The sequence below is a fragment of the Danaus plexippus genome, chromosome Z (genome assembly GCF_018135715.1).
Source record: "Danaus plexippus chromosome Z, MEX_DaPlex, whole genome shotgun sequence".
Classification (NCBI taxonomy): Eukaryota; Metazoa; Arthropoda; class Insecta; order Lepidoptera; family Nymphalidae; genus Danaus; species Danaus plexippus.
In genome coordinates, this window is record NC_083559.1 from 15,927,461 (window position 1) to 15,944,815 (window position 17,355).

Below are 17,355 nucleotides of genomic sequence, written 5' to 3' on the forward strand. Positions count from 1 at the left end.
TTCGTAATAAAAGACAAAAATACATTAATCATTTTTATTTATTGTATTATTTGGAATTAAACCAAGATTACTATCTTGCTCGGTTCGAGACGAAAAAGGTAGAAGTTATATCAAATAAAACGTATGTAACTTGGATAAGACACAACATCGCATTGATAGAGTTTTTATAAACAATAATCTACAATGTAGACTCTACATCTAGTAGACTGTAGACTCTACATAAAATACTCATATCGGGCGATTTAAATCAGATAATTTACAAAAGTACAGTCATCCTTCAAAGCCGGTTGCTGGCGCCTCTGATAGTTTTAATTTAGTTGAAATAATCTGATCAAAGCCCGTTAGAATTCTGAAAAGTCTTATATAACTTTAGAGCTTTTTATTGAATTTAGCAAATATTTTATAAGAAGAAAAACAAAAAATTATAATGAATATGATTTATCATTGCTTATTCTTTATCTACTAGTAAGTTTAATTTGAAAAGATATGTAATAGGTTATTTTAGGCTTAGTTTACATTCTTCCAACAAGGTTGAAGTTAGATAGCTTAAAATATCCAAAGATTAAATATACATAAAGAGCCAGTACGAACTGTTTAATTTATGACATGTGAGATAGGAACAGCATGGTTGCTACATCAGTTATATTATTTTCTTTAAACTGTTATGGATTTACTTGCTCTACGCGGTAAGGTGTAAAACACAAACACATAAGAGTGCCGGCTTCAAATCGTTGATCCTACTTGTTACTACCTCTGACATCACAACATCCTTCCAGAGCTCGCTTCAGATGATATCAATTTCCGATAACCAGACACGACCTCTGAATGACCTTCCACATTATTGACATTATTTTTACGATGTCTTACACCGTTTTAGTGTAGCTAATTGTGAACTTTTTTTAATGTATCTTCATAAGTAAAAGTAAAGTTTTAAGTCCACTATATTTTCTATACAACGGTATCCGTTACTCTATCATATTGTTTATATCACATTAGTTATGAATCTTATTCTGTTACAATATATCACCGGCGAGTCAACGCCTGCTGACATCACGATATATGACGTCACAACTGTCTCGTCCACTTTCAGCTGTAATATCATTGTTATTTCTTAGTCAGTATACAGTAATACAATATATAACAGTGAATTATTGAAATAAAGTAATAATCATTCTATGAAATGACAAAATGTATATCTAAATGATAGTTGTATATCCAAATGTATTCTACATTGTGGAACAAGTTCCGGTGGTCCGTGTCCCGGGTGAGTATAACAGAACGTGAACAATATTCTGAGGGCGAAAAATTTAAGTAACATTTTCAGAACACGAACATCGTGAAACTTAACAAACGCCATTTGTACGTAGCACTGCGAGGAAAGGATTTCTCAAGAGAGCGTAGCTACGTAGCATCGTAGCAGCTACGACGTAGCATGTTGTCACGAACCGAGTTGTGGTTTAGAAAAGAGTTTGAAATACCTTCCCGTATGATATGTTTACTTTAATGTATCCGTTTGTTACAGACATGCCTAGGAAATATAAAAATGTCATATACTATATGTACACTACATTAATATCGACAGAGAACTATTCGGTTTACTTCCCTGCTAATTATATGTAATAAATTTAATTAGATGAGTTAGATAAGGTTAATCGTATTGCAAGGAACGTGTGGTCGCTTAGATATAAAATGTTTTAATGAAATGTCATTGATTGTTAAGGTTTTGTTGCAGTTCCATTTTAGTTTTATTGTTATCTTCAAATATTTCGCGTAAACTTAGAGAAAGAGAGAGAAAGACAGAGAAAAATAAAGGTAAATATCGCGAATAAACCTACTAAACCTAAATTCAAAATAAAAAATAAAAAATTAAGACACACCTACACCTACACGCGTACACATGTATAAATATTAAACTAAGCTACTCAAAGACTATTATGAGTTAAGGATTTCTGAAGCAAACCAGTAATTGTTGTATTTACTGTTTAAACACAACATCAATGCATTTCGTATCCAATAAAATAGACTTTAAGTAAAAGGAAATAAGGTTCAATAAGATGGTACCACTGTACGTATCTGATAGCAGATGAAGCCTCAAGTGTAGAACATGATAGCGGTGATTAGTGAAGCTCCTTAAACAGCTTGTGATCTTATCGTAAGTACTAAGGAATTGTGTTTTACATTACAGATAAATGTATTTAAATAATTTTCGCTATGATTTATATATATATACACATATATATATATATATATATATATACATATACATATATATATATATATATATGTCAAGCAAATATATATAAAAGGTATGGTCAAACGAATATAGCCAGGCGTGAAGACTTTTGCTATCTCATATAATGACATATGTACACAGATAGTATTTATAATTTTATATATAACATAACAATAAGAGAGTGGGAATTATCTCTAGAGACAGAAAAAACAATTTTATTGATAACTTATACTTTTGATAATCTGTAACGGAAATAAAAACAAAGCATATATCTTAGCATGATCGGTTTAACATTATGCGGTTCATTACAGTCTGTCTTAAAGCCTCTTTACTCGGGTAACTCTTGACTCAAAACGATCACAACCGGGAACCACATAGTCTGATAGTGTTTCAGTAACTGACGCTTTAATATAAATATATCTCATGTTATAAATATAATAAAGGCATTTTTAAATTCACTAAAATAGTTCATATAAGTGACAGAGGCGTTTTTGAAGTTTTTTTTAGAAAACCGTTCATTCAAAGGAATCACATGAAATTATAAGTTCCGCTTTATCTATTTAATATTATTGATATGAATTACGTGAAAAAAATTAGAAAGAGTCGTTTAAAGCAATGTTATATATTACAATGATAATTTTAACTTCCGTTTAAGGTGAGTTATTTCTACTTTCAGCAGTTTCGATGTTGGACCTTGTAAATCATTGTTCTTAAATGATGAATCGCTTTTTTAGAAATTAATACATCATTCTTAGAAAATAAATTTAATTCCTACAAGACTTTTTGCTTTTAAGAATAAATTGATAATATTGTAATAAAGAAACAAAAACGTATAAGTCGAACTGTCACGTGGAAATTGATTATTCTGTGCATAAAGAGTAGTGTACATTAATTACAGTAATAAATTGAAAAATTTCTCATTGGCTCGATGGTCATAATTCAAGTTAATATATTTAAAATATTCATTTTAATTCAAGTGGTTTGTATTCGTTACAAAGAATTCCTAGTTAGTTGTGTTGAAAAATTATTATCGTGTTGAACTAATGACGGTCTGTTAATAATATTAGTATTGAATAAAATACAACATAACTCTTTATTCTTTTTCACAATCGATAAGAGATAATAAAATACTTATGACCTTTCACGAAAACATTTGGTTCTTCACGGAAAGGAGAAAATTATTCATTCTATAGAGATATATCTACAAAATGAGATCTAAGATTTTCGCGAGTTTTATTCATTTAAATGAAACTAGTATTTTTCGGATAAACTACGGGTGATTTATTTTTGTAAAAAACTACATCCTCCCGACGATTCGGTTACTTTTCAGCAACCGTTATCACGGTTATCCGAGAAATACTAGTTTCATATATCTACAAATATAAAACTCTTAAAAGTTAATTTTTTAAATGCTCATAGATTAATTTACCACTAAGTAACTACAATAAATGTTAAGGGTTTTAAGGGACCGGTCGATGATACTAGTTGGATTACAGAATTGGTATAGTATAATGTTCCTTCATTTATAACGGCAATTAATACTAGGAGGTTGTGAACCGAGGGAACAGAAAGCCTAGGAAGCTGTACCAATTACACGTAATGCTCAATAGATTTATAAATACCTATTATAAAGTAAGGAAAGGATAAATGTACATCTATATATACATATGTCGATGTTGTTATTAAACTTTTATAAGATTTTTATATATTAAATTGTACCGAGAAAAGTTTTTTCTGAAATCTGTAATCTAAATGAAAGGCTCTTTTAAAAGGACAGCCGCCTTGGATATAACAGTTCTGATAAATATTAGAAAAAGCTTTCAAAAGTAAATTTAAAGTGACCGGAAGTGGATTTCCTTACATAGAACTTTAAACACGAGTTTCTCAAATGATTTTGTCCATAAAGACGAAAACAAATATGTATTTTAACAACTCCCCGTTTTTTTTTAAATACTTAATAATGCATACTGAATTTACACTGTTTCATTCTACTAAATTTAATAGGCGAATTTATAAAGATATTACAAAATTTAACTACTGGTTTTACCGAAATAAGAGAGTGTTGTAGAAATATCCTTAACAATTCCAAATTATAAAATAATATAAAAGTAAATGTGGAAGTAATGCGAAGTGAGGCCAGGGAACAGCTGGTGTCATCCATCAAGTGGATGGTAACGGAGCACGCTTCCATCACTGCCCGCGTCAAACACTTGTGGAGTGACAAACAGTCACCAGTGAGGGTATTTGGAAAATAAAACCTTTTATTCATCTACGTAGTAATAGTTAAAAATATTTCAGTCACAAGTAACCTACTGTCTGTACTGTTATGTACATATTACTGTGTTCGTTTTAATCTAATATATACATAATTATTATTATTATTATTACAGCGCAACAACAACGTTAAAAACAAATATAATACATAAATTAAAATTCATATTTTAAGAATTTCGTAGACGAACGATTCACGTGGAAACAATGCGATGTTTAAACTGCAACAAAAGTCTCGCACAAAGAATATGAGGTGAACGTGGAATGTTCCTCGGTTTTATGTTGAACATATTTTTTCAGTTGCAAATGCATTTTCGTTTTGTTCCGTTGTGTTCTAGGATTTTCAAATATGATATGAGATGTAAGATGCTTTCCGTCCTAAGAATGTGGAGAGGATCGTAGACGCGAGACTCGGGTATGTAGGAACGTTGGGTTTAGTAAGCGAAAAGTGAAACAAGGAAATGTATAAAATATATGATTTCTCGATACGATGTTATTTAACCAATGGTTTTATTATTTGTGTATAAAATTGATTGAATAGAACAACCAGATAGTAATAGGAATAAATTTATTAGATTAAAACGAAATATTTTAGAATATTTTATTAAATTTCTACATGTTTAATGTACATCTAGTTTACGCAGTATAATCGGGCTTTAGGATTAAAAAAAATACTAAATATAATTTTTCTATTAAATATGTTTCGCTTTGAACCTTTTCAATTCGTACACGTAAATGTGTTACAATGTGTTGTATTGAACTGGTTTCCCCGTCTCCATGGCGACGGAAAAACATCGCTTACTGCTCTGGCCTCACTAACAAAAATATCAGGTACGTTATTTAAAAAAATATATAATCAAAACTTATGAATTGTATTTATTGATTGTATAAATAAATTCCACGGGAACAAAGGTAATCATAATTATGTATAAAATTAATCAGAAAACCGCGAACATCATTTTAACACTGAAAATTATATAAAATAGGAATTGTATTTTTGATTTCATTTCAGAACAGAAAATAGCATTATCGCGACCATGGTCAGAGGTTACGGAAAATGCGGCGAGATTAATGGACATTTTATTGATTATCTTGAGAACATATACAGGAACGCAGTCTTTGTCATAGCTTAAAGTAAGGTTAAATTTAACTGTAACAGATTACACTGTATAACGACAAAAAGGCCAATTTTATTTAATCTTCTGAAAAGGCCACGTACACATAATTTTTCGACGAATATTCTATACGATTTTAGTAATGAGTGTGTCGTTTTACCGCAACAAAAAAAACTTTTAACGAAACCAAATCTATAAGTTCAGAGACGAGGTGAATAGGGATAGTCCAATTCATACGAGACTCGATAGGAATAAAACTTTCGACAATTCTCCTACGGATGGAAGAGGTTTATGAGAATTTTATATGAGTAGTACTTTTCAGATGAGATTCACTTAACATTTCTGGGCCTCACTTATATCATGTTGTTCTACAAATGGATGTTTTGAAAGAATTTCAATGGCTTGTTCTCGTAAGACCAAACACATTCTGTAATTGCTTGGACGATGGGTATTTTTCTCTGAAATACATAATAAGTGACATAATTGAGTTAGATAAATTCAGACACAGTACAATGGGGACATACTGATCATTTGATTATATTCACGTTTTTGTGCACAAAGTCATTGTTAGCTTTGAAAATATTTTTTTCTATTCATCTTGCACTAGATGTCTACAAACTTTTTTGACATTAAACTAATTTCGTGAAGTAAAAATCCAGGACTCCCTCAGTGAACGTCCGTGGCGTCGCGACCCTCGTGCATAATTGCTAAACTTCTTGCATAATTGCAGAGCAACTTTCTGATACTCACGACTAAATTGCTGATTATTATATTTTTTTAAGTTGAGAGATAAGTTCATTATAGTTATTAAATTCTTAAGTTTTTTAACTAATTTTATCTCTAATTTCAGCAGTTTTTAGTTGAAGATAGCTCGGTAGAGCTTGATGATGAACTTTTTAGCTCACTGTCTAACCAAAATCTAATGCGTATAATTAAGACGAGTTGGTGTATTCATAGTCAAATCAAGATTCAAGTGACAATAAATTTACAAATATTTAGAAGTTGATGTGTCGGTAGTAAAAAAAATATTTTTACGAATTTTTTTTCTAAATTTATTGTATTTTAGAACAGCAATGAACAAGGCAACTTAAGGCTCAATAACAAAGTATTATAAGGTTTTATATTGTGGGGATTAAGAGGTTGGATTAACTTAATGAGACGAAGGGGTGGGAGAATAACCGTGCACCCATTAAAGATCAGTTTTGTTACGTTCTGAATTTGTATAATTGTGTTGTGTTGCAATTAATTATTATAAAGAGTTCAAAATATTTACAAAACCGCTCGTTTATATACTTTACCAATAACTCTTTTCTTTGATTTTTAATAATTTGACATGAAAGGTTATAAAATATACTCCCGAATACAATTCAAAAAATGAAACTTAGTATCGTGACAAGGACCGAATTACTTTAAGTGACATTAATAGAAGCGAAACCTACAAGAATACATTCAGTGTAATTAGTTTTTCTACTACCATTTTATTAAACAATTATTATCATAAAAATTTAGATTTTTGAAGTGAGGTAAAATTTAATTTTAAGCAATACTTGTATAAGACGCACGTAGCGAGCATTTGTTAGATATATTCTAATAAAAAGTCAAAAGAGCATTTTGAACACATGAACATTGCACTTAAACTCCTAGTAGTTTAGAGCACTTGCGGCAGAGTAATGCGCGTGACTTTTCATTTATTACCCTTCTATTATTTATTATACGCGTATGTATACATCTTTCGTATAGACCGGCGTTAGGCCTTTCGACAGACGTCCCGTGAGCGAATTGAAAGCTAATCGAGCAAATAAAATACGTAATACGTGATGTGCCTAAGGAATATTTTTTATAAACGGTACTATGAAATACTGTAACTTAATATGAGGCTGTTCAAATAAAACTTACAGAAACGGAAATGCTACTTTAAATAAGACAGTAATGTGTGCACTAATGAAGTTCTATATTATCGTATAAAACATATTAGTTTACTAAAATGCTTAAAGTCAGCATGAAGCAATATTTTATATATATTTTCATTATACATTAAATTTACAATAAAATTAAATATTCTTTAGTAGACCAAACTTAAGGCGATTTATCACAGATTAAAAAAACATACCAATGTAAATTTTAAAGTAACATTCTGTTGTCTTCCGTATCGATGACTACAGTTTGTTTTGTTATATCCAAAGTTGTTTAGAAGCAGCGTCAAACTTCAAAACAAACTTCCCTCAGAGCTTTCTCACATTATTTTTAAAGCTTTCCTAATTCTCCTGGTAATACGGAACAACAAAACATTGTTCTTCGTTAACTCGTTGTAAATATGTTTAACAATGTATACATATCAACTCGAAAGCTGACCGAAATAGTAATTTGTACACTTGCCTATCGAAACGCTATTATACAAATCACGGATTTCTAATAATATGCTAATTAATTCACACAAAAGATAAACAATGACGCTTTACATACAATGTCCAGTCGATTCAAATCCCTTTGTCTCATGAACCTATTGATAGATTGTGTATGAAGATTGAAGCTTGGCCTCTATAAATAATTAACTTGATGCTACTATAACCGTATAATGTATCCCTAATTGAGTAACGGCGTCAAATAAGCAGTTAGTCTTTGTTCTCTGTTGATTTCAATCGATATTTTTTTATTTTTGAGTAAATTAATAATCACAGGTTTTTTTTTGACTACAATAGCTTCTTTAATTTGGTTGAGACGGCTTGCTAAAACTATGGCTAAGCCAACTCCCTCCACCAAATACGTTACCATTGTATTTATTTATTTCTGTGAGACTACCAGGAAGCTAAATATGTTTCGTCCAAAGCTTCAATTACCTCTAGAAAGAATTAATAATAAGTGAAGAGTTCTAAAGGAGTGAGGGAAGTATTGTTGTGACACAATCACCTCAATAGCCTCATCGCAAACCTGGAGATGAAGTTGAAAATGACAACAAAAGAGGATATTACTAGAAAGAAATTATAAATAATAATATATTGCTCGAAAACTTTTATACTTTTTCGAAAGTTAAGCAACGATTCCAATAATAATTAATGTATATCTATAAAGGTACTTGACCAAGGGTTTAACTTTATGGAGAGTAATGGTGATACGGGATAGCTAAAGCTATTAAAGTTAAATGTTGTTTTCACCTCCCTTTATAATTACTGTTCATATTTACATTCAGATTCAGAATATATTTCAACACAGCAATTGTCTGTAGGTGTTATCAAAAAACATTAAGTAGGGTTAAATCCGGACAATGACTAGACGCGTGGGATTATGTCCTAGGACAATTGTCTAAAACCTCAGAAAATATGGAATTATTATTTCTCCAAAGAAGATATTGAACTAGTAGACAGAAATATAAGCGAAAAACTGAATTGTTTGAGAAAAATAATACACTACTAATATTTAAAACATTTCGAATTTCGAGAACGTAAATTGTATTGGCGTTATCAAGTGACGAGCTTTTAAAAAAAGTTTGATACAAATCTACAGGTCGGATAGTGTAGGAAAGGTTATACAGGCTCAATCAATATACAAACTTTGTTGATTATTTAAGTCCATTTTATTTTAATTAGATAGTTTAATAAGTCAGGGACTAATGATATAGGTATATAAGTAAAATACGGTTTCAAATATGAAAATAATAGTTGTCAGATACTAGTTTGTATCAATTGTTTTCTGCCTTGTAGCGATAAAATAAAAATGAAAAAACATACGATTAATTTTCTGCGTCGCGTCCATCACGCGGAAGGATTATACGGAAAAAAATGTGTCAAAAATATGCAAAGTTACGCTTCGTAAAATATGAATTTTATAACTTGGTACTAAATATAGTTTGTACTAAAATTATTGAGACTGTCGCAATTAACTTCGTTAGAGATAAAGCTGTTTACATTGGCCGACATTTAAAACAAATTAACTTAAAATTAATTACTAGCTACCGGACGGTATGAACGGCTTTCCCTTTGTTTTATCTTTAATGTTACATCCGTAGTAATGTAGATAGATAGGTGCTTTTTAATTCGTTGATTACAAACGATGCTTCAAATGATATTTCCTTGTTATAATAATTTTCCTTCGAAATAAGATGCGGATGGTTTTCATTGTTATGGATTTCCGTGTTAATTTTAGATTAAGACTATCGTCATTATGTTCAGACAAGAGATTTAAATAGACAAAAGTAAAAAGGAACCCCTTTAAAAAATTGTCTTTTAATAATTACAGGTATTCTGTTCATTTTAATCACATTAAGTTATTTAATTTTTCTTGTTTTCTTGATAACTAAGGCATAGTCTAGAAGTTATTTGGTTACCTGTTTGTAAAATACTTTTTCTTTTAGATCTCTTTTTAAAACACATTTTTGTTTTTCAACTTGCACTATTTTTATCTCAGATGTATTTGGATTGCTTCAGATAAATGACCTTTCGTTTCAGTTTGAAATTTCTTAACTTTTGTGTGATATTTGCCTATTAAAATAATAAGCTAGGGCTGCTTATATCGCTTATGACACTGTAAGTCTCAAAGTAAAGGGAGATTTATAGGAGTAAAAAAAATAAACATGTCCAAATAGGTACTTAATTTTTTTGGGAATAATTCACCCGAAAAATGAGTAAAAAAATTAAAATATTAAAATATTAAATTAGTATTTTTCTTATCTGTCCGATGTAGCGAATAAATTATGTACAAAAGCTTGTATCGATTATTTATCTTGTAAGTTTACTATTATTTACTATTGCGCAAGTTTTATAAACAACTGCTCAAATTTTACGAAGGAAATGAAAAATAAATTTTATTACCAACCGAATAAGTAAAAATGTTACTTTTCAATATGGATGTTTCATATTCCATTTTAAAAGGAAATTGCTTATTTATAGGGCTGCTTTTATATTTAAGACGAAATAGCGGTTTTTTTTCAATGTATTTCTTGGAGTGTTCTTTTAGAGATACTTATTCTTTTGACGATATTCACTCTATTATTTTTTTAAACAAAATAACGTTATATACTATTGCTTCAATATTGAATCTTCAAATATTTCCAGTTCTTGAAAACGTGAATTGTATTCCAACCATTTTTAGAGCGTAAACATGTTTAACAAATGCCGTATGTACACATCTGGAGACGTGAGGAAAAATTTTCACTAGAGATCAAAATATCGCTACAGATATAAAACAGCACGACATTAATGTAGCTGTTTCATAAAACGGATACAAAAAATAAAAAGCAATTCCTTTTTAATTCGATACATTGCTTAATCGAGAAAATATACGCCAGTGATACAACATGTTTTTAAAAGCATTTTAATTGTTCCACTGTAAGTGAAGTTAATGAAAACATGCATAAGCATGCTTCCAAGCTACGTTTTGCCGTAATAAAAATTTAAAAGCTCCTGTTATTAATATTGTTTGCTGGCTAGTATACAGTCAGCTATTTTTAAATTGTTTTCTACTTCGAAACACTAATTACTTCACATTTCTAAGTCATTTTGAACATGAATGTGCGATATAATGTAACATTGTCTGTACACGTCCAATTTACATAACGACCTCATAATAATTAAACGTCAAGTAAAGCTACAGCCTAAAAGTTATATAATGAAACAAGCTCGGAAAACGAAGACGTCACGTAAATATATTTATCCCTTTGAAATCCGCGATGGTTTTTCTAATACCGATATGAACATTATTATTTGTTAGAAGTAAAAAATAAGATTCTGTCCTTATAATTTTCCTGTTTAAATCCATACATACACTATACATTTACATTCAGGTAAGCTGCTTTAGTTAAACTTTGTTTTTAAACAGGTGAACTAACTTTACATCACGTATCAAGTGTCTGGAGGCCCGTTACACACTCCTGTAATATTGTTATGACGGCGTCATCAACGAACCCTGTTTTATAATGTTAGTAAGGAACACGTCATTCAACATGTTAAACGATCAGGGTGATTATTTAATAAAATTAAGGGTTTATTCTCACAAAATTAATTTACTTCTTAATCGCCTTTATAAACAATTCCAAAAAATCTAGAACGTCTTTTATAAGATCGTGTTAGTGATGCAACTTTATGGTAGCGCTGAAATCTATCAAAATAAAAATTTTATCGTCTATCGTTTGTTACAAACCGTATTTATAAATCCATGGTACGGTTTTTATACGTTAAAGTGTTGAGGTGTGTCCGTCTATATCAATGCTCTCAGAGGTGATTTGTATGCAGTTTAACTTCAGTATATATATATATATATGGGTTTAAAGTAAAAAAAAAATACTTATTGCAAATTTTTATCTCTATTACTATTGAACCAGAAAATAAAACAAAATTCACATATTAATAAAAGTGTCCCGCTTGAATTGTCATGAACAGTTACAAAGTGTCATTATGTTAAAAAACAAATCGACTAGTGCTAACATACACTTAATTACATCAATTGTTTTGATTTTCAATAATAATATTTGGGGGTGCTGTAATTAAAGAGCAAATGACTTAATTGAAATGCGTAAAAGTTTATTACAAATAATAATAAATAATATATGTCAAAAACAAATTAATTCCGGCACATTCTTAGAGGCATCAAAAAATAAATCGTCAAACGAAGAGTTGTAGAAAAATTACGATGCAGCGATATTGTACGCAACACTTTTATCTCAGCCTTGAAAATTTACGAGCTGAGAGCATCAAAGTAGAGCTGGCTTGGGAATGATTTAAAGGGACAATGTCCTAACAGAGATCGAACATTAAAGATAACAATTTATTGTGAGAATACTTCTAAACGCTGGGATATATCTTCACTGTTTATAAATATATATAATATTGAAATAAATCATTCGTTTAATAAAACTATAAAGAGAGAACAAATATTTGTCTGAAAGGAAAAGTGGAAAACGTTCATTGAGTGGATATTGACTGTGATGTAAAAAAATATTGAGGATTTAAAAGAAAAACATTAAAAAGTCTAGATCTCATATGCACGAGTTACAGAGTATTGCCAGTAGTGATCAATACATGTAATCTATTACGTTCCTGTTTCATTAATTTTATTTACTAAGGTTATTTTCTTTTTTTTTTTAATTTAATCCTTGTCATAATAAGATTAGTTCCATTTCCAACGTTTATTGACTATGGCTATTCCGTTCTAAGTTGGAAGTATGTTTCCACGTCTAATTGGCTGTTGTAGGCTGGAGATACAATTTGACAAATTAAATTGATACAGCAATGATCTAATTATATAACTCGTGTTATCTCAAGTGAGGATATAATGTAAATGATATTATCACCAAAACGTGACGCTCATTATGTATTGAGGTCAGTCGTTCCACCAATTCTATGAACGCAGTACGTGATCAGCGCTCTGCTTTTCTATCTTATATACATTGTAGCCTCCTAACAATCTTCACGAAGCGTATATATCCAAGGTTCGATGACTAGTCCTATTGATAACATAAGAAAATCAGTGAGATTATTTTTAGCAATAAAGATATATCAAGTTCAGTGTGAAACATTGATCTATAAAATATTAACCTAATTTAATTCATAAAAAGTGGCCTGCCGATACAGTTAAAAAGCCTGGAAAATAGGAAGGATTTATTTCAAAATAATATTGAAAGCGCTTGTATGAAATTGTTAAATTGTTAAGCTACTATGGAAAATAATGTATATTTTTAAAATATTTTCAATCATAATGGGCAAACAATTAAAACTTACGCCGCTATTCTTCTCTACATATTGGTGTTCGCTCATTATTTCGAACAATATTTGTTGAATAATGTTTATTTTAAAAATATAATACGTACAGGAATTATATGTGTTTCCTAATAGTATAGAGGTATTTTTATTCCGTGTTCCTCCATGTTAGTTATGTGTTAGTATCAAGTTAGTTAGTCTTATGTTAGTATCAATCACCGTTCTCTCTCTTATACGTCCTCTAACCCCGCTCTCAAAGCAGAGTTAAGTGTTTAAGTGCACTGTTAATCCGCTCAGCAAGTTCCTTTCCATTTTACTATAGCAGACCCCACTCTACTCGGTTATTTAAATTACAACAATTCATCCTGTTTCTAGTTGCCAGTTATTTTTCCTAGTTTACACACGTTTATAAGTTTTGTGTAACTGGCTTAAGTCGTTCATATAGAATATAACCCAAAAATTACGATGGACAAACTAATTTTGTGATAAAAATTCTAAATCAAATAAAAATATTACGTTTATGTACTATGCATAATCATTCGACGGTATTTTGTACACCAGGATTTGAACCAGCGTACTAGAGAGTGACACTGTCTAGACACGTTACTGACTAAGCTATGGCGCCCTCACTCGAGGTGGTGAATTTGTTGTACCATGGGTTCTGTGTTAAATTTAATTCAAAGATTTTAATATTTACCGATGCTCACGTATAGACTGTGGCATTGTGACGTTCCTAGAAAATGTATATCATAAAAATAACACAATGGTGACAATCATAATACGCTTAATTTTTTTTTACATTCACCTTAAATGTTTATAATAGAAAAATAATATGAGAAACTATATGTTCACGTAGCTCTAATATTAAAGCGCTGAATAAAACAAGATATTTAGAAACATTTGTTACCAGCATGTATTCTCACTGGAAAGTGTTGCATTATGAAACCTTAGGAATAGTCTTTGGCAAATTATTCCAGAGACAAAAACAGGTTGAATCTACCGATGTAGATAAGATGCGGCTTGATGAAGACGAGTATGACGTCATAAATTGTATGAAGAACACTACTTAGTACATGACATTCAAACCTAAATTAAAAATTTAAAGGTTTAAAAACCACATTTTAAACAGTTAAGAAAACAAGGAGAAGCTGGACCACTAATATAAAATAATGCATCCCTTTTAAACAGTTAAAAACATTAAAGATAACAATCAAGGCGAGGTTTAAAGGATGTAGGCTATACGAGTTTATGTAAATGTAAGTATATATATATATATATATTGTATGATTATACTGTTCATGAAATATAAGTCACAGCGAGCAACGTACACGAGTTAAAATAAAATATCTATAGTTCACCACCTTTACGAGTATCATTGTTCTAGATAACTGTAAAAGACATCTGTATTTATAATTGATTTATTATATATTGTGCCTCTATGAGTTTTAAATAATTGAAATTAATATCAGAAATTATTTTTACTGCCAGAGACTGTAACGATCCGCGTCTGTACGGCAGGGTTAAATAATATTACAATTTTATTAAGTTGGAATTCGGGAGCTGAAGGTTATTATTACAAGAAAAATAAAATCTATTACATAAAAATAATGCACGACTTGAAGGTAAATAGTATATATATATATATATATATATATATATATATATATATATATATATATATATATATATATATATATATAGTGTTTATATTTGAAATAAAAACGTTGACAGCTAGAATATTTGCCCCGATTTGTATGATGTCCATAAATATTAAAATACTTCTATAAATAAATATATATAACACTAGAAAAATAAACGAGGAAATGAAAATTGTAGTATATGGTATTTTCGGATTATTTCAAATATTTGCTCGGTGCACGGTGAATTTAATCTGGGAAGGCTTTTCAATATCGTGACGTGTTTACGTTAAAATTAAATCGAACTGTGGAATCTACTGAATTAAGAAATAATTAGCGGTAATTTTTCAACAAATATTCGAAATAGTGTACTGTCCTGTCTAATTGAACTCTAAATGACAAGTGTGAAGAGAAGGTCTTTAGAAAAGGAATTTATGCCTGTGAAGTAGTTCAAGAATTGTATTTTCCGTATAGAGAGCCAGTTATAGAGAGCCAGTTGTAGAGAGCCAGTTATACGTGAAGGCAGTCGAGGTCTTTTTTAATAAGAAAAACAAGCGAAGGTATACATGTATTTCAAAGACGCTCCAATTAATATAACTCCCATTCCAATAAATGGTAGGCGAGATGAAACACTGCTGTGACAGATTATTTGTACTGTTAAAGACTTTTAAGATTATAAAGCTGTCTACGGACGTCTTTATTAATCAGCTGAGGGTTTTTACCCAAAGTCGTGATGGGATGTAGAAGTATATTTGATGGTATAACATTACATCTCTCTAACAAGCTCCAAGCATACTTTTTTCCAGAAACCATTCACTCCATCAAACTAATATGTAAACCCTTGGTTATATTTCTTAAATATTGGAATATCTACAATCGAGTTTTGTAGGAAACGTTTGAAAGAGTTAGTTCCCTAAAAGTAGGAAATTTATGTAAGTAAAAGTCACGTCTTCCCCCATCACTTCTTTTGTATCTTCTTTAATTTTCAGAAAATCTGTGTAAGAGACGGATTGCAGCTCCTCGTTTACTCACTTACTGACGTAATTATTATTAAAAACAACAAAGTTAATTACAATCATTACGCAGTATTTATTATTTGATGGAATTTTGAAGTTTTACTTCTGAAATGTAATTTCTATAATATCATGGCCTCACTTATCATATTATACCACAATTAGGACTATATGAAAGTTAAGAAGTGATAAGAAATATGTGGTAATTTTCAAGAACATTATTGAAATTACTCCTTCCATTTACCAAACAATTTGCAACAAGATTTCTATCTAAATAAACATGGTTAGAGTTCAACCTTTAGCATCAGATATTTAGTAATAGCAACTTCTGACCTAAAGACTTGAGAATTAGTTTAAGTTGAGGGCGAGTAAACAACAGTGTTCACCAATCAGAAGCCAATAACAACTAGAAACAGATATTGACTGGGTCTAAATAACGGGCAGAAATACTTCGAGAGTTGATTCACAGACATAAAAATGATATTAAACTGAATTCAAACTATTCCAGGTAAATTCACTGAGAGGAACACAGTGATAATCATAACTCTCGAGTTACCACAGTCTCTAGCATTACCACAGGAAGCGAAATAAATCATCTAGTAATTTCTTAGTCACAGGCGACTAGCAAATAAAATTAGATTTAACATTCCTTCTGGAATCCAACATAACTCACAAGATAATCATATCATAAAAATACTTGTAACTAACTCCAGCCACGTTACAATTATTCTCAATTCTTCGAAACCAATGAGTTGTGTTGTGTTGCCTCAGTGTGTTAGTGTGTTAGTACTACTGATGGTCGTAAAATAAGTACTAAAAATACATACTTGAGACAAACAAACTACAATGTTAATGAAATATTTAATACAATATATTAAGTTATATTTATATAAGTAATTTAATAATATTTTTTATGACTTGTTAAATTAAATTATATTTTTTTCAACAAATTCTTTCTTGTTTTCTGTAACAAAGATGTCTTTGAAAATGACATTTAAAAGGAAGTGAGTTAATTAAAAAGCCATTATGTAAAGTGGGACGTCTTGATAGTAATTTTGGAGGCCGTTTAAGTAACAAAGACTCTCTGGCAGTAGAGTTTTAATCCCTTGCTTGATAAGATCGATTAGTGCAATATATCTTAAACATTGTTTATGGATTAATTATATTTATTACTTCACACCTAGGTGGCTGGCAAAAATTAATTACACATTTTCGTTTCAAAAACAATGTTTTTTTTATAACCAAACAGTAATCAATGAAAATTTTCATAGTTACTATTCATTCGGTAACTATCTGCGTTTCAGCAAAAAAATGTTACCGAAAGAGTCAAACTAAATAAATATTCAAACGTTTTAAAATGCGCTGATAAAAGTCACTACCGATTTAAAATAGTCCGAA